Here is a 22,734-nt window from a genome sequence, read left to right as displayed (position 1 = left end):
GGGTAAAAAACTTCACACCTCTAACCACAGGAAATATTAGTTTGTTAATATGAATATGTAAAAGTTAGTTTATAAAAATACAGTTCATTCCATTGCTCACCAAGATTTTTTGCTGATTTATTTGTTATTTTTTCGCACCAATGCGGGTCAATAAATGGACAGTATGATTTCTGTCTCGACCTCAACAGCTTTGGATCGACTGGAAAAGTCTTATGATTATACATGTTGTGTCACATATGAGGTGAACGTCGATCCACTGTTGAGATGTATTTTCAACAGACCACTGAACAAATCTATCACCTGATCGACTGATCGGTTTAAGAACTGCAAACCTGCGGTGGAGAAATCCTTTTTTTCTCTTCATGACGGAAGGCAAAGGTGTGTTAAGAAGGAGTCTGACAGCAGTGGATGTTTGGACTGCAGCCGTGTGATAAACCCACCAGGATGGAAACGCAATACTGAGCTGGCTTTATGAGTGGAGTGGATGGAGTGAAACAAACAGGCCTTCCTCAAAGATCCTGTGTGTCTCAAGCCCTGGGCAGCGGCGCGAGCACAGCCACCGGGCGGCTCAAGGTTCTCAGTAAAGCAGTTGTGAAAACACTCTTTTAGACCCCAAAAATAATAATAATGGAGCGGCTCTGAGGCGGAGGGGGAGACGGGAGGGGAGGCGAGATCGAAGATGAGAGGGTGGAAATTGAGGGAGATTATTGTCCAGGGCTTTAATCTGGTGTTGGAAGTATGGCTCCTTGAAAAGGCGGGGGAGGAGTCGAGAAACACTCGGGTCTGTCTGGAGGGTGGGACTGCTGTCCAAACAGGCCATCAGGAGAATCGACACCACCCGTCAGGCAGTTCCCCTGAGAGTGGGGACACAGCCTCCCAGGGTTCGTGCACCCACATGGGGTTTGTCAAAAGCCAACGTTACACTCTGCCAGGGCAGACTGCTGAGGAGCTGGGTAACATGAAGAGATGGAGGAATGTTAGAGATTCATGAGGACAGAGGTGAGGCTGAGGGTGGCAACACTGTTGGGACATGGTGATGGAAGAAGAGGAACCAGTGTCACTGGGGAGTTTCATGGAAATGAATGGCAGCCAAGCAGCTGAACAAGAAAAAAATATTGTTTTAAAGAGATGAATCTTGTAGAGAAAAATAATATTTAGTATAAAACATGATGCTCCTCTGTTTTAAAAATACTGTATGATGAATCAATAAATACATAATGGACTCCATGGAGGAAAATGTTTACTATTGATTTCATTATGGCCAAAATAACTGATTTTTTTTTTTTTTTTTACTTTTATTTTTTTATTTATTTTTATTTTATATTTGAATTTTTTTGGTTGAGATTCTGGTCCTATCGCTCAAGAATCCTAGAACACAATGGAACAAATGTCTCCAGATGCAGAGCAGCTTCTTTTTGAAGCTGATCTGACATAGAATTGTCATCAAAATCCGTCCATAACTTTTTGAGTTGTGTTGCTGACAAAACCATTTGCTGAGGTAGTGCTTTAATACTGTGCAATACACAGCAGCAGTGAAGCAAAAAGTTACGTGACAGAACTCATAAATCTCATTTGAATATTTGATACTAAAATGAACACATGTAAGTCGAATCTCAGACTGAATTGGACCAATGAATCTGCACCCAGGATCATAAAACTTACCTTCTCTTCATGTTTGTCCCACTGACTGCGTTGGAAATGCTGACCCCCAGTGGGCTGGAGTCAGACACCCTGTGATCTCAGCCTTATATTTCTGGTATCGTTTTCCTAATTCTGTTCATTCTCTTTCATCTCAAGTGTTGTTTTTCTGAAGGGGCCAGCGAGTCAAACACTTCTTTTCCGTGATACTCTTCAATCATTCCAAACGTCCAAACAGACGCTCTCGGCTACCAATGCTTACGTCCGCTGAAAACATATTCTGTTACTGCGGCTTTTCTATTTTGGATTCAACCTATTTCAGCCCGATGTGTGTGTTTACTCAGTCTTTTCAGAGCCGCACAAACACTTAGGTTACTATGCTGCTGTAATTACACTCTGCATTTAGCTGTCATAACACAAAACGCGTCTGCTCCGGGGGAAAACAGAATCAAAACCGCCAACCAGACATAGTAACCCGTGTTTAGCTCCAGTGGCTGGCTGGACCTTCTGATGGGGAGCGAAGGCAGACATGAATCTAAACAAAATTGTATGGGAGGAAGGCGTACGCTTGCGTTTTGATATTTTGGGAGATAGGAGAGTGAGTCGATTGAAGACATATGAGTTTGAAAATACCTCTGGGGTGAATGAAAAAGTGAGCGTTTTATCTGTCGTGCGAAATGAAACGTTATTGATGTGGGATGTTTGTGAAACGTTTAGTGGTCGTAAATTGAGACTTTTTTTGTGGTCAAGACAGAGACACGGCGAGGACTGACCCAGAGTATGGCGGGGAAAGAGCCTTGAGAGAAGAGCTTGCACTTCAACTCAGATTCATGTTTGCGCATCACCAGCGTTGGGCTGATGAGGCTTCATGAAACAGTGTCTTATTTTTCAGAGATCTGTCGGTGGCACTCTTGGTTTAAAAAGGATTTGAGGTTTTGTTGAAATGGTTGTTCAAAGCCAGAGATTTTCGAGTCTGGTAGCCCTGGAAATGAGGACACTGTTTCATGAAGCCTCATGAGCACATCACCATTGACAAATCGAACCCTGTGAACACCTGTGAAAACAATGAAAACATGGTGGTTAGCATTCCGTATATGGTCTGAGTTTGTGCTATATTCGCTAGGCTATGTTTTACAGTGGTGTAACTCGTCACACAGGTATATTATACGCTGTTCTTAAATACTGTTTTTGACCTCAATTTTACCTCTAACCGACATTGCTATGAGCTTCTATCGTAAGTTACTCAGTAGCTGAGTCGCCTTTTTCAGGGCGGAGTAGTGAGATTGTGAGTTTTTGGCCTGAAGCCATGGATGTTTTGTGAAAATACCTGAATCTGAATTTCACTTTTAAAGAGAGGGGCTAAAACTCTTGAAGGTAAGAGGCACTACCACAGTCCAACAGAGAGGTCGCCTCCATACCGTGCCTGTCCCAGTCAGTCAAATGAGGGCGCTGAAAAGTTTTTGATGACACTCTACTGGTTACTGTCAGTAAAGCATTGATAGAAAGAAAGTAGTTGATCGCAAAAGAATCTTTTCAACGCAAATAACAATCTTAAAGATGTTTAGTACCTCTCTTACGCGTGAATCTATATGCTAAATGCTAAAAGAAAAAAGAAACTTGTCTCAACTAAACTCTTCTTCTATCCTTCTCAACCACTATATTTCACTCAATTGAAATAAATCAGTTGTGTATCTTTACTTCTACTCGAGTCATTTAAGGTTCTACAGCCTGTCTAGCCAAAATGCACTGCAGCAGTTGAAGCCACCATCACACTTGAAGAGTTTGATTAAATATGTAAAAAGGTTGTGTTCATGTAATTGAGTTCATACTTACCTTACCAAACAGTTTAGGCAGCAATGATAAACCTTGTTTGTTCCCCTGATTTTCCTTATATACGGCGCATGTCCTCAGATTCACCCCTTCAGTAAGTCACTTCAGCTGTCAAAGGCAGTCCATTTAAATGTGAATTATGAACTCCATGTTGTCTGAAAACAGAAAAGCTGATGCCGTTGAACACAGCAGTGAAGGGAAAGTTATCAGAAGGTGAAACCTTTGTTTTGTTGGAAACTTTCGCAGCAAATTAGAGGAGAAAAAAACATTTCTGTTTTTCTCATAACTGTACTTATTTGCAAGATTTGAACCAGAGCTGAAGGCGGGGAATATTAAAACCCTAAGACACAGCGGCGGCAGACGTGTAATTCAGTGGAAGCTCATCGCTCACATGCATGAAAGAAATATTAGGGATGGTGGGAGCATCATACGTCTCTCTCACGCGGTCTGATATCTTTTCTTGGAAAGTACATTAAAGTCCAATATCTCCCAGCTGTGAGGTCGTCCTCTCTTGTTTCCATGGTAACCACCAGCTGCCATCCCGCCGAGGATTACCCACGGAGCGACACCCTTTCTTCCCCTGCTTTATTTATTTTTGGTATGGATTTTCAATTAAGCCCCGCCCCCCCCCCGGGATGTCCGTCACTCCCAGGAATTGATTTTGCATCTGCTCATCATGATTGGTTTGACGTCGCCGATTGTAATAAGCAACTGCCCCGGATTATCCTCCAAATAACTGAGCCCAGTGTTGTTTCTCCTTCTGGTCTGGCCAGGTATTTCACAGGCATTTTTTCCCCCCTGAATCGTCCCTGGTGGTTGAAGTTGTGTGCGAACTTTCTCTCTGCTGCTGCGCGAGTGGGCGTTTTACATGCAACTGAAGGGGCAGATAGACAGGACGGAGAACCAGCAAGAATCCGAAGACTGTCACATATCCGGTCCGAGTGCCAGGCTCTGATCCTCCTCCGCTTGACGCCGCATAACTCGGATTCTTCACCTCGCTGGCTTGTGGCGTCGAGTCAGAATGGAGGTGACGCTTTGTGTTTTCGGCGGACGCTTGTGTAGGAAGACGTCTGGATATTTTCATCCATCGAAGAGTCAAAACAGGAAAAGGGTTCAAAGAAACGTACTTTCTCCGCTCCTATCAAGTGGGAGAAAGAAGCGGCGGAGTTTTTGTTTGCTTTGGAGGTCATAAAACTTCCCACAAGTTTGCCCATAAAGTGGAGAATGTTCTTAATCCCCAGCCAAGTTATGACATATGGCCGGTGGCTTAAGTGATCAGGGGGTCATCTTAAGATGTGGAAGGAATGCAGCCGCACACTGGCAAATAAAGAGACAATGGATGCCTAAGCCCGTTTGTTCTGCTGACCTACCGGGAACAGAGTTGATGAAGCGTGCTTTTTTTGTGTGTATTCATATGAAGCGTTAGTATATTAGGCTGCGGTATCGGACAGCGATATGGCTCCCTTTCATCCACGGGAGTCTCTTGAGAATCAAGCTAAGCACAGCAGCTATTTACATGGCATCAATGTCTTCAGAATCTGTTTGGGTTTTTTTCATATAACAGCCTTAATGAGAGTCTTTGGATGAATAAAGAAGAAGAATACGCTTTATTTATTGGTGTGTTAAAAACATGCAAGGAGAAAGAAAGGTAGATCAAAGGAGAAGAATATATCAAAGAGGCAAGTGAGTTGAGGAGAGGTTTGATGGACAGATGGCTCGGACAAGTGGGGAGGAGGGATAGTGGTGAAGAATTTGGGAGATAGAAGAAGAGAAAGACGAATGAGGTTCATGGTGGAGGAGGACGAGAAGGGGTTAGGATGGAGGAGGATGGTGATGGGTGTAGATGGAGAAAGAAAGAATGGAAGAAAGGGAGGAAAGGAAGAAGGAAAGAAAGTCTGGAAGGAAGTATGGACAGACAGGTTGGACGAGAGGGAAGGATCAAAGGAAGACAGAAAGGATAGAAGGACGGAAGGATGGATGTGTGGACAGATAGTTTGGACGAGAGGGAAGAGTGAATGAAAGCCAGAATGAGCAAAGGACAGAAGGAGGAAGGGTGAAATGAAAGATGGACGTATGGACAGACAGGTTGGACGAGAGGGAAGGATCAAAGGAAGACAGAAAGGATAGAAGGATGGATGTGTGGACAGATAGTTGGGACGAGAGGGAAGAGTGAATGAAAGCCTGAATGAGCAAAGGACAGAAGGTGGAAGGGTGAAACGAAAGATGGACGTATGGACAGATAGTTTGGACGAGAGGGAAGGATCAAAGGAAGACAGAAAGAATGCAAGGATGGATGTGTGGACAGATAGTTTGGACGAGAGGGAAGAGTGAATGAAAGCCCGAATGAGCAAAGGACAGAAGGAGGAAGGGTGAAACGAAAGATGGACGTATGGACAGATAGTTTGGACGAGAGGGAAGGATCAAAGGAAGACAGAAAGAATAGAAGGATGGATGTGTGGATAGATAGTTTGGACGAGAGGGAAGAGTGAATGAAAGCCTGAATGAGCAAAGGACAGAAGGAGGAAGGGTGAAACGAAAGATGGACGTATGGACAGATAGTTGGGACGAGAGGGAAGAAAGACAGAAAGAAAGGATAGAAGAAAGAAAGCTGCCGGAAGGATAAATAGGAGGAAGTAAGGATGGATGGACAAAACAAAGGAAAGGAGGAAAGAAGGAAGGAATGACAGCAAAACAACATGGAAAACACAACCATGACGTACTAGGAAAAACAACTGATTTTGAATGTTGACGTTCCCTCCACTTCAATACAAAAGCGCTTCACGTAGCAACACTGTGGCCCAATAGCACGACATCAAACGTGGTGAAAGTGAATCATGGGCCACTGAAGTTGAATCACGTAAAGGGCCTGGAGTCCCTGAAATAAGACGCGCCCCACAGAACAGACCAAGAGGAGGCGCATCATTCCCAGAACAAAAGAAATAACAGGGAAAAATAATAAACTCAGAATCAATTAAAAATTCAGCCTTTAAATTATGACAAAACTGACATAAAGCCCAATGATGTTGAAGAGCCTGCTGTCGATGGATCGCGTGTGTTTCCCTCATGACCCCTGACCCACACGATGATCACTGAGGATCAATAGCTCCTCTGCTTGTTAGGACGTCTGAGACAGAGAGGCACGCATCCAAGGATGGCTCCGTTTGTCACAGTAATGACATGATATTGCAGTAATATTTAACTAGTTGTCAGTCTCAAGTATGACTTGTTTGAAATACGGTACTTTGAATCACTTCCACTCATAACAAATGTTATTTGATTTGATTTTATCATAACAGAACATTCCAGGAACAACAATATATTTGATGTATTTCTAACTCGGAATAACCTGAATGACAATGTAATAGTCATTTGACATTACAACCATCTAGGAGCGACGCACTCAGACAAGGTGCTGAAATGCTGGCAGTACTCTGAAGTATTTCATAGAAAAGTACGAGGCATTAGAAATGTATTTCTGTAAATGACTGGATGATGTGGTCCAGATGAAAACGTGGTTCTGAAAGAGACGTCGCCTGACAGCTCGCCACCGGCCCCCTCCCTCCCCCCGCCCCTTGGTCTCACGCACACTTCACTTTCTTGCAGGGTGGGCGGAGCCTGCACTAAAAGACTTGTAATTTGTGTTTTGCCAACAAAGGCCGGCTAATCTCGCGGCGAGCTTTGTCACAGCTGCAGCGCATGTACGGGTGTGTGCCTGGGTTAGCTGTACTTGTGGGGACCAACGCTGGAAAACACACACACTTTTCTCGGCTCCCCCACAAAGTCGAGTCTTAAGTTCAGGACGAAAACTAAAACTAAATAACTGGGTCATTAGAATTGAGTTTAACCTCGGTTCAGAGTCCTGCTGAAGGTTCGCCATGTGTTCTGGATGGTTAGGTTTATGGGGAGAGGCTGGGGAAAGGGTGCTGGCCATGAGAGGTCCTCACAAGGATACAGATAAAAACCTTTCTGCAAATCTGTGTGTCAATTACAAGTACAGAAAAAGTAAAACTGGGCTTGTTTATCCTACTTTGTGGGAACCAAAAACACCCTCCTTGTGAGGACGGTACGACTTTGTGAGGACATTTTGCTGGACCTCACAAGGTTAAGGCCCAATTTGAGGATGAAGACTGGGACATTATAACTGGGTTCCAGTTTGGTCCTGGTTCAGGTGAGCCATGTGTTTTGAATAGGTTTAGGGGGAGAAGCTGGGGAAAGGGTGATGGAAATGAGAGGTCCTCTCAAAGATATAGATAAAAACCTGTCTGCGAATCTGTGTGTCAATTACAAGTACAGAAAAAGTAAAACGGGGCTTGTTTATCCAACTTTGTGGAGACCAATTCTTGACAAAACACTCCTTGTGAGGACGGTACGACTTTGTGAGAACATTTTGCTGGACCTCACAAGGTTAAGGCCCAATTTGAGGATGAAGACTGGGACATTATAACTGGGTTTCAGTTTGGTCCTGGTTCAGGTGAGCCATGTGTTTTGAATAGTGGGAGAGGCTGGGGAAAGGGTGATGGCAATGAGAGGTCCTCACAAGGATACAGATAAAAACCTGTTTGCGAATCTGTGTCAATTACAAGTACAGAAAAAGTGAGAAAAAAAAATGTTTAGTTGGACTCTCCCGTGTGTCTGAGAGTGTGTGTGTGTGTGTTCCCGCTGTGTGGGGGTGTGTGTCTGTTGCCTTCCCTCCTGTGGTTTTCTGCTTGAGAGACCTCATTGGAGCCCAGCGCCTCAGCAAGTCCTTGGCCACTCCTCCTCCCCTGCTCCTGTGGTGCCGGAGGGTCGCGGAGGTCACGGGGGCTGGGAGGGGCGGGTCGCAACGCTTGTTGGAGTCGTTTAGCTTAAGACGGAGATGATCCCTCTGATATCTGGCGGGGGGCCGTGGCCCCGGCGAAATAAAGTCACCACTGTGTGACAGGTGGAAAGGGAGCGAGCTAATAGCTGCGGAGCCAGACCTGGCAGCCCAGCGGGCCTGGGATCAGAGTGAGCATCAGCTGTCAGAAAGTTCCTTCAGACAGAGGAGAGAATCACAGGACTCATTTGCCTTTTGTTCTCACCCACAGAAACTCTCATTGTGTCCAATCGCTGAGGAGGAATTCGCTGACTGTGGGATCCCGAGGCCTCGGGGAAGCAACTGACAGTCTGCACATCCTGCTCCTTCCATAGGTGCGCAGCTCCTCTCGGTTACTGTAATCTCAACCTGCCGACTCCACTGGTTCAGCGTCTTCAAGCATGAAGGGGCTTTGAAATGCAAACTGTATTGTTCAGGTCAATGTGTCCAATATCTCCTGAGCCCAACCCTCTGATGCCCCCATGTTCTGTCCTGTTTGGCACCGTCCTGCGGGACAAACTGACTCGGACAGTTTCAATGCATTTGGAACAGTCTTTTTTATTCATTCATTCACTTATATTTTTGTGTCAGACAATATTACAATCCGTTAATTTATGAATTATTCAAAATAAAGGAGTGGAAAAATAAGCATTTAGTAATGTATTTAAACAAGTTTGAAAAAAAAAAAAAGTAAATTAAGAAGTCAATTTGATTGACATTATATTAGTAAAAGTAAACAAGAATGTAATGTTTCATAAATAAATGATCAGAAAAGACTTAATTATCATTTCTGCTATTTATTTCCCTTTTTAATTTTGATTTAATTTGTTTTATTAGTGTGTGTTATGGAAAATAATGGCTATGTTAAAGTGGAATTTCACAGCGATATGTGTTTTTCCAAATGGGTCAGAACAAATGCTTGACAACTCTCTTGAATAAAAAGTGGATATTGTTTTTTTTTTGTTTTTTTTTTATAATTTTAACATTTATTTATCATTTATTTTTCAACATTAAAAAATGAATTATATTTGGCATTTATTTATTTATTTAAAATTATAAAACTTTATTATTCACCCATAACAAAATAGATACTATTTTTTGTTATCATGTATAAACAAAACTAAATTAAATTATTATTTTTTAATTAATAAATTAAAAAAAAGAAGAACTGTTCTGCATACAGTTCTACAGTTTCACCTCAAATGGGCCGCACAACTTAATACATGAATGACAGTCTTCCTTTGACAAACATTTATGTACGACTTCCTGTGTGAACGAGACTGAAACATTCTATTGATCAGAAAATACAGTGTTTCCACAGTTGTAGTGGAGGGGGGGGCGACATGAAACTCAGTTGGGCAACAGCTCGCGGTGCTTGCTCCTGTGCAGAGCTCCACCCTCACCTAAACACACAGCCGCTCACTGGCAGCTTCTCCTCACATGATGTGACAGAAGTGGAGCAGCTGAGGAGACATGATGATTGATCATCGCAGCGGCTCAACCTTCCTCCTCACTGAACCTTCGCGGGACCGACTCAAGTTGTCCGCCAGCTGAGCCTCATCTCCTGCCTTTAGCTGAACCATTGTTCTCGCCATGAATTGAACTGGGAAAAATGAGAACAAGCCCTCACATGGAGCAGGTCTGAGTCGCCCCCAACACGTTTTCTTTTTAAAGTTCTACTGCAGATCTTAGTAGTAGTTCAACACATTAGGATTTTTAAAAAAAACTAGCCGTCAGTGGGTGGGTGGACGACTCTTCTCCTTTGAGGAGCCAAAGATTCTGGTTTTCTCAAACCTGCTGCAACAACCCCACGTCCCACTTTCCCCTGACACGAGATTAAGAAATGCGCATTCCTGAAGTGACCCAGTTGACGGAAAACACTGCTTTAACATGTACTCGCAGGACAAGACGGGGATGAAAACAGGAAGGGAAGAGCTGCAGCTGGATGAAGTCGCATGGCTGAGCGTCGCCAGCCATCGCAGGCGCAGCAGAGTTTCACTCATGAGTGACTGAAAGACAGGCAAAAAAAAGTGTTTGCAATTTGCTAACACTGTTGTTTCTCCGTCACACTGGGGTCAAATATCAATATGTGGGGTCTGACGTTTCAGTTCATGGAGCTCAAACAAAGAGGTATTGACTCTTGTGAATACACACACAAGTCGTACATAAAACGCTTCACTGAATCATAACAATCATAAGGTTGTATATGTTGAGGCAGTGGAATCATCTAAATATTTCCTCCGCCAGCTCCGACATTTGGGTCGTATTTTCATATGAATTATATATAAAAAAAAAAAACGCAACTTGAGGTTGTAAAAGTTTCATGTTCTTGGAGGTGACTAGCATGTTTTTTGGACTTTCATGGTGCGTTTCCACAGGTTAGGGCGGCATTTTCCAACCAGCCCGACCCGTAGCTTATTCGCGTTCGTCGCTTGTGACACGCCCACGATGCCACGGAGTCCTTGCTGAGCATAAAATGCATCTTGAAGAGGAAAACAAAAAGTCACACTAGGCTATAGGTCATATTTTTCGGGGGAAATTATAGCTTACAAAATCTGCTGCATGAAGCAGAACCACCACGTTGGTCCCCAGCAAAGTCATGTGTATCCATCGCTCCTGACTGGGAGAAACACAGAAGCAAAGCTGCGAATTTATTGCAGCGTCCATGAACATCGCTCATCTGCAGCCGCCCTCACCTGGTCCATCCCTTCAGGTGTCCGGCTGCACCCAAACTTCGGATGTTTCCCGCGGAGGTTTCCATTTAAAAAGTGCAAAAAAACTCATAACAGTGTAACAATTCTGTGATACTTGATGTGTTTTCTTGCTGTTGCGAGCTTCTCTTTCACAAACAAGACGGTGACTTATAGACCGGAAAATTGGGTCGCTCAAAACCTGACTCTCTTTCAGTGTCATTCAAGTTCAGATCTTGTGCAAGAGTTGCGCAAATGAAGGTCCAACCAGCGCGTGAATTCATGCAATTTACTCAACCCCAGTCAAGCCTGGCGTCATCAGGAGTTCGCCTGGGTTTGTGTTTGGCGTCAACACACAAACACAAGCAAAGACGGTGTTTAAAGCCAGTGTTTAAAGCCAGCTTCATGCTGGCACTGCAGCCTCTTCTTTTCAGTCGTCGTCTTGTAAATCAATTCAGGCGGCAGTCACCCGCCAAGGTGCGGCAGCGCGAACAGGTCGGACAGGCCGCGCGAGTCTCTCACCCTCCCTCCCACGCCGAGCCGCTCCAACTTCCCAGGACGCGCCCCGCACATTTGCGAGATCCATGGCTCCTGCTCGCTCATCCGAGCGTCGGTTTAAACATTTATTTGCGCGATAAGAATCTGCTGATGCAGCAAAAATCCTCAGTGCCGAGTTTCCCGTTTCTCACCGTGTTTCATCTCAGCATTACGTCACCCTCGACGCACAACAACCTTGGATCACACGCTCGCTCCTGCTCCATATATATGTATGAATCTCATCTCTCAGCCGCTTGTGTTGAAGTGCGGATGCATCTCTGTTGAAGTCGGGAGGCTAATGCAAAAAAAAAAAAAAATGAGAGGCTAAAAATAACCTCTGTAGAGAAAATAGCCTTTGAACTGCTCTGCTTTCAGGAGAAAAAAGCCAAACCTCACATGAGAACATGCATGAATATTAAGCAGCTCATTTATTCTTGGTCATTTTTATCTTCAGACTGAGGAAAGATTTCTGTTCCAGTGAGGAGGTTGTGTTGTCCCCCACATATACAGACTCAGGAGTCAGATCAGTCAGGTTGCAGAGCAACCAAAGTGGGTGAAGATTCGACTAACTTGTTCCCAGAGTTCTGAGTTGCATCGATGTCCTAGTTGCAGCCTTTAAACTGTAACCATTTCAAACCTCTCCATGTAGATTTGCCTCCTCCGAAAGTGTCCATTGACTTGTGGCCTTCGTGCGTACGGGACAGAAAATACAACGGAGGTCTTGTCTTGTTTTTGTTGTGCTGACTCACAGTTTCACACCTTGGCTAATAACCCCAGCAGCAGTGGGAAAGTGGAGCCGGTGAGCGCGTGCCAAAACCCAAACGCAGAACAAACAGCTACTGTACACAGCGGAGCGCAGCTTTGAAGCCGAGCAGACTTGAAAAGCATGAAACAATGTTGCGGAAGGTTGAGTCAGCTGGTCCATGTTGCATGGCTCTGAAGGCCGACGAGCTGAGCGATGTATCATATGCTGTTTTGGTTTCTCCCTGCGATATCCAGGAGGACATAAAGGACTTCAAATAAATGAAATGAAATATTTTGATTTTGAGAAGAAAAAAGTGATCATTTTGACTTCATTGTTGCTACGATTGCTACACCAACTCATTGTGATTGTGTTTTTTGCATATATTTGGTTTCTTTTGAAACAGTTTTGTTGGTGTGTAAGCTCAGGTCACCGCTGTAGAAGTCAGAATCAGAATTGGAATTACTTTATTTATCCGGGGGAAATAGTTTTTCGCCACACAAACTCCTACTCAAGACAAAAAAGGAATAAAGAAATAAAGAGAATACATTATGTTGCTCAAAAAAACAGAAAAAAAACATGCTAAATAAAATAAAATAAAATAAAACAGGTCCCCAATTTCCGCCGTTTTTTTTCCCCGGAAAGTGGGACACTCACCCCCCCACCACCTTGAGTCCGATCCAAGATGGCTTCCCTGAACATGAACAGGAAGTACATGTTTTTTTATGAATGTAATATGCCTGAATTTGTGTTTCTTTTTCATCCCGACGTCACCTTATTCCTTCCCACTTTGATAACTGGACAGCACTCAACTCGACGGTGACATGATTCCCATATGCGACTTCCCCAGCTAGCTGGGACGCGGCATCATCATGGCAAAGACACATCCCTCCCTCAATTTAACCCCAAAATAAAACTGTCAGAACACAGCCTGTGACATTATTAACTCAATAACATCCCACTGAACTGAGCAGCCACAGCGCCTTCTGCGTGATTTGCCAAAGAGAAGCAGGGCCTCTTTTTACAGTTAGTGTTGAATCAAATTCCATCATTATGTTCATGTGTTTTCTTGTGGTTTTCAGACTGAAACCTTTTCAGATAGCTGTAGTTTGGGGGGATGTCCACTCAGCAGTGATGATGAGCACCTATTAAAATGGAGCTGGAATAAACAAAATGGCAGCGGTTGCTTGTTTGTTTCGTTTTTAAAACAAAGAAGAAGACAGAAATGTGGCACACCAACAGCTGGCAGGGGTCACTGTGTTTTCACTCGGTTGAAATAGTAACTGAACAGTATTATTTTATGATATTATTATACGTTCCTCTGACATTCTGATTTAAAGCCTCATTTTCCCGGCTAAGTTTGTGCATGTAAACAATGCATTTTTGACTCAACAGGTCCGTCATGTTGCGTTGCTAACAGCGCTCACTCGCTTGCTGCCACATTGGAACATTGTGCAAGTGTGTCTGAGGGTGGAGCCTGGACAAATTCTGTTGACTGTGTGGTCCGTCTAATTTGGACCGCAGGCTCCTCGGACGGTGTAACTCCTCAGTTCAGTGGGAGTAGCTGTGTGAAAATAGCCCCAGTGTTTGGAACACAGTGGTCCAGTTGTGCGTGAAGGATCCACTGTTTTATTACCCAGATACATATCTCAAAGCAAATAGCCACAAGCATCTGAGTGAGACAGTCCAAGTACTCTGCAGCAACAAGCGGCCTTTCTCTCCGTTGAAACACCAGTGCTGGAGAGTTCCCCACCCGCCTGTGATAACAGAGCCCATGGTGGAGACGGGGGTAAACTAAAAGCCTGCGGAGATCGTCGTCATACTCACCTCAGACCTGATGATCTCATTTCATTTTGAGTGTCTGGAAGCAGATCACGATGTGTGGTGCCACGGAGGCGCAGGCACGGCTCCTTCTTCTTGTAATGTAGGACAGAAACAGTTGGACAGAAACCCATTTGAGTCGTGCTGAGACCAAAACGGTAATCTGAGGTAACAGGTACAGGAACCAAGGCGCTGGCAAGATGTGCGCGGCACAAAACAACACCGCTTCAGATGACAAGCACCTTTCACTGAGACAGTGTCACCGAAGGCAGTTACCATTGAAACGTCACTGTACGTGTGCGGGTGGTTGACCACCGTCCCAGAATAAGCCGCTCCGCCAGTCATCTTCACGCCATGTCCTGTCGGTGTGGCCTGTTTTTCCTGCTGTGTCTGTAGTTTAATTCTGAAATGGATTTCACTTGTTAGTCATTGTTTAAGAAATTGAACGTTTGAAATCGATGTCTGCTGTGAGGTTTTTAAATGAGACTGAAAATTAAAGACTGAGACTAAAAAATGCGACTTAAAACTAAAGATAGAAAAACAGATTGTAGAGGTAGGTAGATTGTTGGATAGACAGATGGACGGACAGACAGACAGACGATAGACAGACAGGCAGACAGACGATAGACAGACAGACAGACAGACAGGCGATAGATAGATAGATAGATAGATAGATAGATAGATAGACGGACGGACGGAGGGACGGACGGACGGACGGACAGACAGACAGATAGATAGATAGACGGACAGACAGACAGACAGACAGATAGATAGATAGACGGACAGACAGACAGACAGACAGACAGATAGATAGATAGATAGATAGATAGACAGACGGACGGACGGAAGGACAGACAGACAGACAGATAGATAGATAGACAGACAGATGGACAGACAGACAGACAGATAGATAGATAGACAGACAGATGGACAGACAGACAGACAGATAGATAGATAGACAGACAGACGGACAGACAGACAGACAGATAGATCGCAAACTTTGGTTTTGAATGGTTGTTTCCTTTTTCTCCCGCTGGTCCTCCGCTCCCCTCAGGTCACTTCCAGGCTCCTGGACTGGAACAACTGGAATCCTATGTTTGTGTGACGGCTCCACAGACGACCGGCGACAGTTGCTCTCCAGCATGTGTGTGTATGTGGGTCAGAGAGGCTCAGTGGTCAACTCCCACTCTTTGTGTTTCATCTGAGTCTGACCAGATTGACTGGCGTTACTCACTGCTCCTGCAGCTTTGTGAAGCTCCAACAAACAAAGAGAGAGCCGGTCAGTTGTCCGTCTCGAGGTGTTAAGGATGATCATTTCTTTGATGCTAACAGTGACTTAGCACTCAGATCTGGCGGGAAAATGATCACACATTTTTTTCACGTTTTGCCCTGATTTGTGGTTAATTGTTAACCTGTTTTTAAATGAGAAGGCCTCACCTTTCATCTCCCACTGATGTGCTCCGAGGGGGTTCAGTGAGGCTGGATGGTATGAAACGCCTGCGTGCGCCGCATATACAGCGAGTCCTTCAGCCATTCCACCGGCTCTGTGTTGAGATTTATGCCCAATACTCATGTAAATAACCATTTCAATTGCCCCATTCAAATACAGTGGGCCGGAAACAGAACCACATGAAAGAACAAATGGAAAAAAAATAGTCAGTATGCTGCATGGATGTTGCTGAGAAATATAAAATGTAGTGGACAAACAGTGCAGCGACTGAACAATACAGGTGAAATAATGCATGCCTCAGTTTCTGTGGATAAGTGAGGGCCTGAAAAAGACCCTTTCATTGGGTAGAACAGGGGAAGATCCATATGAGACGGCACAATTGCTTGACACTTTCTTTATTATCTGGTTGCATTAATCACTATAAACCTCAGTATCTCAACTGTCGGCGTGTGGGGGATGTTCAGGGAGTTTTGTTGTACCTACTTACATGACTAATGTGTGTGTGTGTGTGTGTGTCCGAGGTCATTTGGTCAGTGTGCCCATCAGTAGTGGAGCTGTCTGATTGAGCATTCTCACCATCTGCATGACCTCTTCTCCTGACCGGCTGGCTTTTGTTCCCCAGCACGCCGCCCTCCCACCAACCTTTCTCACAGAGAACTGTAGTCCAGCAGGTCACGCAGCCTTCATCATCATTATCGCCATCATCGCTATGCGCTGCCCTTAAATGGCCAAGCCGTTCTTGCATGAGTCTTTTCTAATAGCTGCTAGATCCAGTTAAGAAGGTTGGCCTGTAACTGATCGAATGCACTTTTGAACTCAATCAATCGAGTGTTTCTGTCACTGAACAGAAACACCCAAAATGTCGCGACTTTTGTTCAGAATTCTTGAACCTGGTCGGTTTTAAAGCATTAGAATGGATCTCAAGGAGTTTCAGTTCAAACCCTAAATGTTATCTCAGAATATATAAACACTTTTTTTTTCATTTCCTGGCTTTTTTAGAAACAAAGTTCACTTTAATTTTGACCTTTTGTTACATTCATCCCCCATGTATTTACCCAGGTAGTGATTTTATGTGTGACCACTTTCAGAAATTCCATCTGAAACAGTTGAGTATTGAGACCCATTTTCAGCGAGAACGCTGCACTTTACCTGCAGGTGTTCTCCACTTGCTGTTGATGTGTTGTCGACGATGGCCACAAATCTTCCCCCCAGCAAACAGCGGCACACTCCTCACCAGCCTGGAGACGCTCCGCCAAGTGTTGCTCTGCTTTATGGCGTCATAAAGTTGCCTTCTGCAAACACACTTCCAGAGATGGCGGTAATTGGAGTGTTGTTTAAAGCAGCGTCGGGTGCCGTCGTCTTCACTCTGACAGCGGCGGCAAGCGTCGCTTTATAGCTGATTAAATGGGTGGCTAATTGTTATTGAGTGATCCGTGCCTCCACTTGAGCTTGGGTGAAGCCCAGCAGCAAGATTTGGGGGACTGAAAGTCAAAGTGACCATCTTACTCTAGAGTCTTTCTTGACTTTCATAAGGCAGAGCTGGATATAGTGGAACAGTTGCTCCTCTCACTGTATCACTCAAACTTCTACCCACTGATCAATAAGGATTTTCTGCCTCAAAACGACAGTGTTTGGATCACATCCATTCTGAAAGTGCATGTTAAATGCCAGGAATCTGTTGGGTTTGCAATTTAATAAACGTATCTGACACACAGTGGCCTCTGGTGAACTTCAGTCAGGACCCATGTTTGGACCCTCGAGAGCCAATATAGAGACAGAGAAAATTCTCCCCTAAAAACAAGTGATGTCCATGTTCAGTTTCTGGTGAGGCTGATCTTGGGCTTCAGACCACAACGAAATGCATGAAATTGGAGTAATTACTGAGGTTCTCTGAACACAGATGCAATGTTTGACTGTAATAACTTTATTCATTCATAATTATGGTTTCATTTTGCACTGAAAGCTGTTGACACGTCTTGTATTTTAAGTAAAAGAATGGAAACTTTACTTTACTTTTCTACACCAGATCAGATTTTAATGACAAAATAATATTAGCAGTCGTGTTTTATCGATTGTAACAAATGACTTTTCTTTTATTTCCAACAAAAAACCATGTAAAACACAACTAAATAAGACAAAATATGAAAATGAACAGCATAGGGAACTACGGCTGAGCTAAAGCTTTTTAAGATGTTTTTCAATATTTTCATCACCAACAGTTGCTACTGAAGAAGTATAACGCGTGGAATCGAAGATTCCAAAATAAACGCATAGTTTCCGGTCAATATAAATAGACGCTACATTTATAAGATTCGACGAGTTTTAAAGCATTATCTCCTTTTTTTTAATCTGTATAGCGGTGTGTTCTTTACAAATCTACTTGATATCCGACAAAGAAAATCAAAATATTTCAGGATAACGAGCGGGATTGATTTTGTTTTGAAGGCTAAACCGGAATCGGCTTGCCACCGTCTTCTCAGCTTGCCAGAATTGGTCCGCTCGCAGTCGCGTCTCTACTTGAGCTGCAGCCGGCGGAGGACGGGCACCAGTTGGAGCTCGCTCACTTCAGAGGCCGGAGCTCGCCGAGTGGCTTCCCCCGCCGGAGACGCTCCAGGAGCCGCGCACGTTTCTCCAGCCTCCCATCCGACACCATGAAGCCCAACCGCGCGCGCTTCGGACCGTTTGGAGCAACGCGTTCCCTGAGCGGCAGGATTTAGTGGAGAAGTTGGCTCCGGACGCGGACGAGCTGCGGACTCTCGGAGGGATTTTCGTCTCGTTTTCACCACCAACTATCTCAGTCGATCCATCCAGCGCTCACGGAATCTAAAGCTTTGGAACGGGAAACTATTTGTGGATGGTGGGCGACTCGTGGGCAAGTTGAGAGTTGGTGAGTTGATATTCCCCTTAAATCCTCTTAAGATATAGAAAATGGTTGGGGAACTCTCACTTCCTCGTGTGTCGGTCCGACCGGTGGCGATCTCTGTTCTGACCTGTCCTGCTGAAGGAGTGTCTGGCACGCGCTCCACGACCCACCGCGGCGCAGGTGGCTCTCGGAACGGTGCGTAATTGCGCAGATTTTCCATCGCAAACTGAGTTTTCAGTCGTTATTTCTCCTCTCTCTCGCATCGGTTCTTTTCAGAAGATCGACGCAACTGTATTTAACAGCGAACTGTGACGTTCAAATACATTTATATAAGATTTTTTTCAATGAAACCAATGTCAATCAAAAATAAGGATCTTCATTTTTTTTTAATGCAGCACATTTAATCTTAGCCTCTTCTCTTGAATAATGACGTCTTCCACCAATTAATAATTCATGAAGCCTTGCTTGTGATCTAGAAATAATTGAAAGACTCTCTAGATTAAAACATATTTTTCCAGAATAACTCATGTATTGATCACTTGTGCGCATCAATGGCGCCCTCTTTAAGGCCCCATATGAATGTCGGGAGCCCCTCCTGGCGTTTATCCATCTCTTCCCTGCGCTCTATCCAAAGGGACTCTGAGGTTCTCCCTCCATCGACTCTTCACACATTAGTCATCTTCTCTTCAAACGCCCGATGGAATTCAGATGGTGATTCTGCTCCCTGGGGCGGGTTCTCACATCCGACAATGTCGAATGAATTGAAAGAAAATGGAATATATATTGCGCCCAGTGGGAGACCGATGAGATCTGGGACTTGTTTGCCGTGGTGCTGCGAAATCGAGACGCCTGCGAGTCACAATATTTGCGCTAATGCCGCAAATGAATGGCGTCTATTGAGCGGAGACATAACGCGCAACAGTCTTCTGCTTTGGAGGAGCATCGCATCACATTTCGGTTCCAAATGAGACTGTGATTGCCTCATTTCCTCGGCGAAATTGACTGAGTACGTTGCCTTGAATTTTAATTTATTGCTCCAAAACAGACTGAATGCTGCAAATCGAAGGACTGAAGTAACAACTTCGACTCTCTCGACTTTTTCCAGTTGCATTACCGTGTAATTGCAGAGTTGTGAGCCAATAAGAGCAGGAGAACCAGGGTGGAATGAAGCGCCATCACTCGTCTGTTATAACATCATAGTCGTAATAACAGTATATTTGGCTGCTCTTTAACATTTAAAAGTCAAGTTAAAAGTGTCTTTCAGAGGAGAGATGAGGCTCGAGTGAGTGGACCGTGATAAGTGTCGGTTCAAACGCTGCCGCCGTGTTGACCCCTTGGCGGCCTGCAGCACTTTTCCACCTGACAGCTTTAAAGCGGGCGCTCTCTCACCTGATCAATATCTCGTGTACCTGGGGCGAAGAAAAGAGGGGGAGCCAGGGGCGAGTGGAAGATGAGGACTCAGAGACTCAAGTGTTGCCCACCTGTCTGTCTTCTTCTGTCTCCACTTACCCCCCAGCCCCGGCCGCCGTTTGCACTCCTGCTCTCCCAGAAAAATCACTAATCCGCTCTTCACAAACTGACAAAGTCGATCCGTGCTGTTGATTCTGTGGCTTCATTTTAAACGACACTCGGGAGAGGTGTGACTAGCATGTGACCTCTGCTCATTGATCCTGGCTGAGGCTGGAGGAGCGGCAGGGATGTGAACCCCCGCTTTTCTGGCTGGGAGCTGATAGTGCTGCATGATTAATGTCCATGCATTATTCACTGTGTGTTTTCCTTTCATGCCTTAAGATAACATTAGAATGAGAAACAGTTACGGGGCTTTGAACTCTTTGCAGGGACGCTTTTCTGCTTCTTTAAGAGAAATCAAAGTCTCTTAATACTCGGGGAAAACGGTGGTGTGAAGGCTCTTGTGGGGATTTCGTCATGTGCTCTAGTACGCCACCTTCAGACGTCACCTTGTGCTACGCTGTGACCGGCTGGTCCTCAAGTTTCTGAATGAGTATTATCAGAGTATTATTTCGGATCAGAGCCGACCCTTCTCATCCTGGTCATGGACTGTTTGGTCCTCTTCCCTCTGGCAGGAGGCTACGGTCCATCCAGACCAGAACCTCCCGTCACAGGAACAGCTTCTTCCCCTCGGCCGTCAGACTGTTGAATTCGTGGACAGCTTTGTTGTTGTTTTATTATTATTATTATTATTATTTATTTTAATTTATTAATTTATTTTTTGACTGCACGTTATTCCAAAACACTTTCCTAGTTAGTGGGCTCCCCACTGGCCATGGCAATAAATTTGATTCTGATTCTGATTCTGATTCTGAGAATTCAGCATAAGTGAAACCAATGGCATTTTAGACACAGGTGCCTCTCTGTTCTGGTTATCAGGTGAATGCATCTGCACTGTCAACACGCTCATGATGTCATACAAAAGGCACAAAAACTCCTTTCATTGCTTGTGTAATTTAACGTCAACAGCGTTTTCCCGTTCGATTTCCAGTACATTTACTTCAGTGAATGTGGCTAATGGTATCACTCTCCGCAGTGAAAACTGTTTCCAAGCCTTCCATTGTACTTCCTCCTGGTGTTACCTGTCCAAACACATGTACCTGCTCTGACAGTCAAGTGCCTGGTGGAGATGCTTTGGAACAAAGAGGGTCATTTAGCACTTGGTGGCGAACTGTCGCGGCACGCCGGGGCTTTGGTGGAAGGTGAGGACGGGCATTAAGCGGCTGCAGGACCTCGCAGGATGAAAGGTTTTGTGTTTAGCGAAGGATCACTGTGTGTGTTTGTGCTGCTGCGGCTATTGATGTGAAGTTTCTGTGTTGGGAGCATTAATGTGCAAACAGAGCATGGAGTGCGTCGCAGGGAAAGAAAAGCATTGCTGTTGGGACTTAAAACAACACAACCTTTCTCTGCCTGCTGTACAATCCTCCTCTGTGTGGGAGCAACTCTTGCAAACCCCCCCGAGGCCAGTGTTTGTGTCCAGGGTCGCCTTGCAACCGGGGTTAATCCAAAACGGGACGCGGCTACCGGACTGGTGCAGGGGGTCAGCCGCCCCGCGCGCTTCACGTGGAGATTTTCGGAGCTCACCTCCGAGCATTCCTGCCGCCTGGTTAAGCAAACAGTGCAAACGCTCCTGTGAGCTGGCTGCGCTGGGAAAGTGATACTGTCGACTCCTCTTCACGTTCTCCGTCTCTCCCTGCGCTGGGTTTAAAATGAACCCCTGTTCCAACTCACCTTCAACTTAGTATTCATGTTTAGGTTTTTTTAAAACATCATAATGTGTTTTGTACTTTATTATTGTTGTTATTATTATTATTACTATAGGCTATAGCTGGGGTCACCAACCTTTTACTCCACTCACCATAAACAATGGATGATCAATGATAGTCCTCTCAAATACTTGTCTCAGTGCTGAGTTTTCACAATAATTATCAATGGTGCAACACAAAAAGAAACACATCAACAATAATAACATGGTTATTACATGAAAATTGACATTATTATTATTTTTTTGGCTCCTCCCTTGGTCCCTGCTGGCTGCCTGGTGCCATGTTGGTGACCCCTGGTCTATATTGTTATAAGGACTTTTTTTTGCGTCTTCTAAAAAAATACTCTGTGAGACAACTACAATGTGAAATCTAACTTTTAAATGTGAATTAATGGTCAGTAAAAATAATTCAATAGAACCACTCTAGAATTTAGGATGTACCAAGGATTCACTGAATAAATACGTTAGAACAGAGTGCAGCTCAGTAGAAGTGACTGCATTAATACGGGGAAAAAAATATACAGTTAGGATGAAAGAATACATCATGCTGGGTTAGCGTGAGCATTTAGCATGAGCGTGAAAGCAGCTAATAATGTGCAGCAACAGCAGGGCAGGTGGGTTGAACTTTGGTACTTTGAAGAATCTGTTTGAAAAATAACAGTATTTCAGCCTGCAGATGAAGATACTGCAGACAGTCTGAGAGCATTGACATGTGGTTAACTGTGCTGCCATAGTAATGCAGTGCCATCACAGCATTTCATTTGTCAAGCCTGAAATAAAAGATGGACGCTGTCGCACGACAATGTCAATCTCCTCAACACTTTCCAAAGTCATGCCCCTCATGTCGAGGGAGGAGGCTCAAGCATGAGACCGTACTCACATCGGCATTGAAACTCCTCATAGTTGGAGCCAGAAAAGCAACACACCTCTTTTCACTGTCATTCCAAACAGCATCCAACAGGTTCAGAAGGGAAAAAGTCTTTTGTTTGATCAGGACCGCGGCTGTAAGAGACAGCGAGAAAGCAAACGTTTGGCATGTACTCGGTCAATGGTTG

The 22,734-nt window shown here is 44.5% G+C and overlaps 1 protein-coding gene across 4 annotated transcripts in view; it reads left to right on the top strand.

Moving 5' to 3' along the window:
• Positions 1 to 18,091: 18,091 nt before the first annotated feature.
• The window catches only part of fgfr3 (fibroblast growth factor receptor 3), a 56,257-nt gene continuing 51,614 nt past the window's right edge, over positions 18,092 to 22,734 (top strand). For all 4 annotated transcript variants that reach the window (XM_053844279.1, XM_053844280.1, XM_053844282.1 and 1 more), the window contains exon 1: positions 18,092 to 18,429. The gene's annotated coding sequence lies outside the window, so the exon portion shown is untranslated. The remainder of the gene's footprint in view (positions 18,430 to 22,734) is intronic.

This window comes from Synchiropus splendidus, chromosome 16 (assembly GCF_027744825.2).
Source record: "Synchiropus splendidus isolate RoL2022-P1 chromosome 16, RoL_Sspl_1.0, whole genome shotgun sequence".
NCBI lineage: Eukaryota > Metazoa > Chordata > Actinopteri > Syngnathiformes > Callionymidae > Synchiropus > Synchiropus splendidus.
Note: the sequence above shows the minus strand (reverse complement) of the source record. Positions and strands in the feature narration are given on the sequence as shown.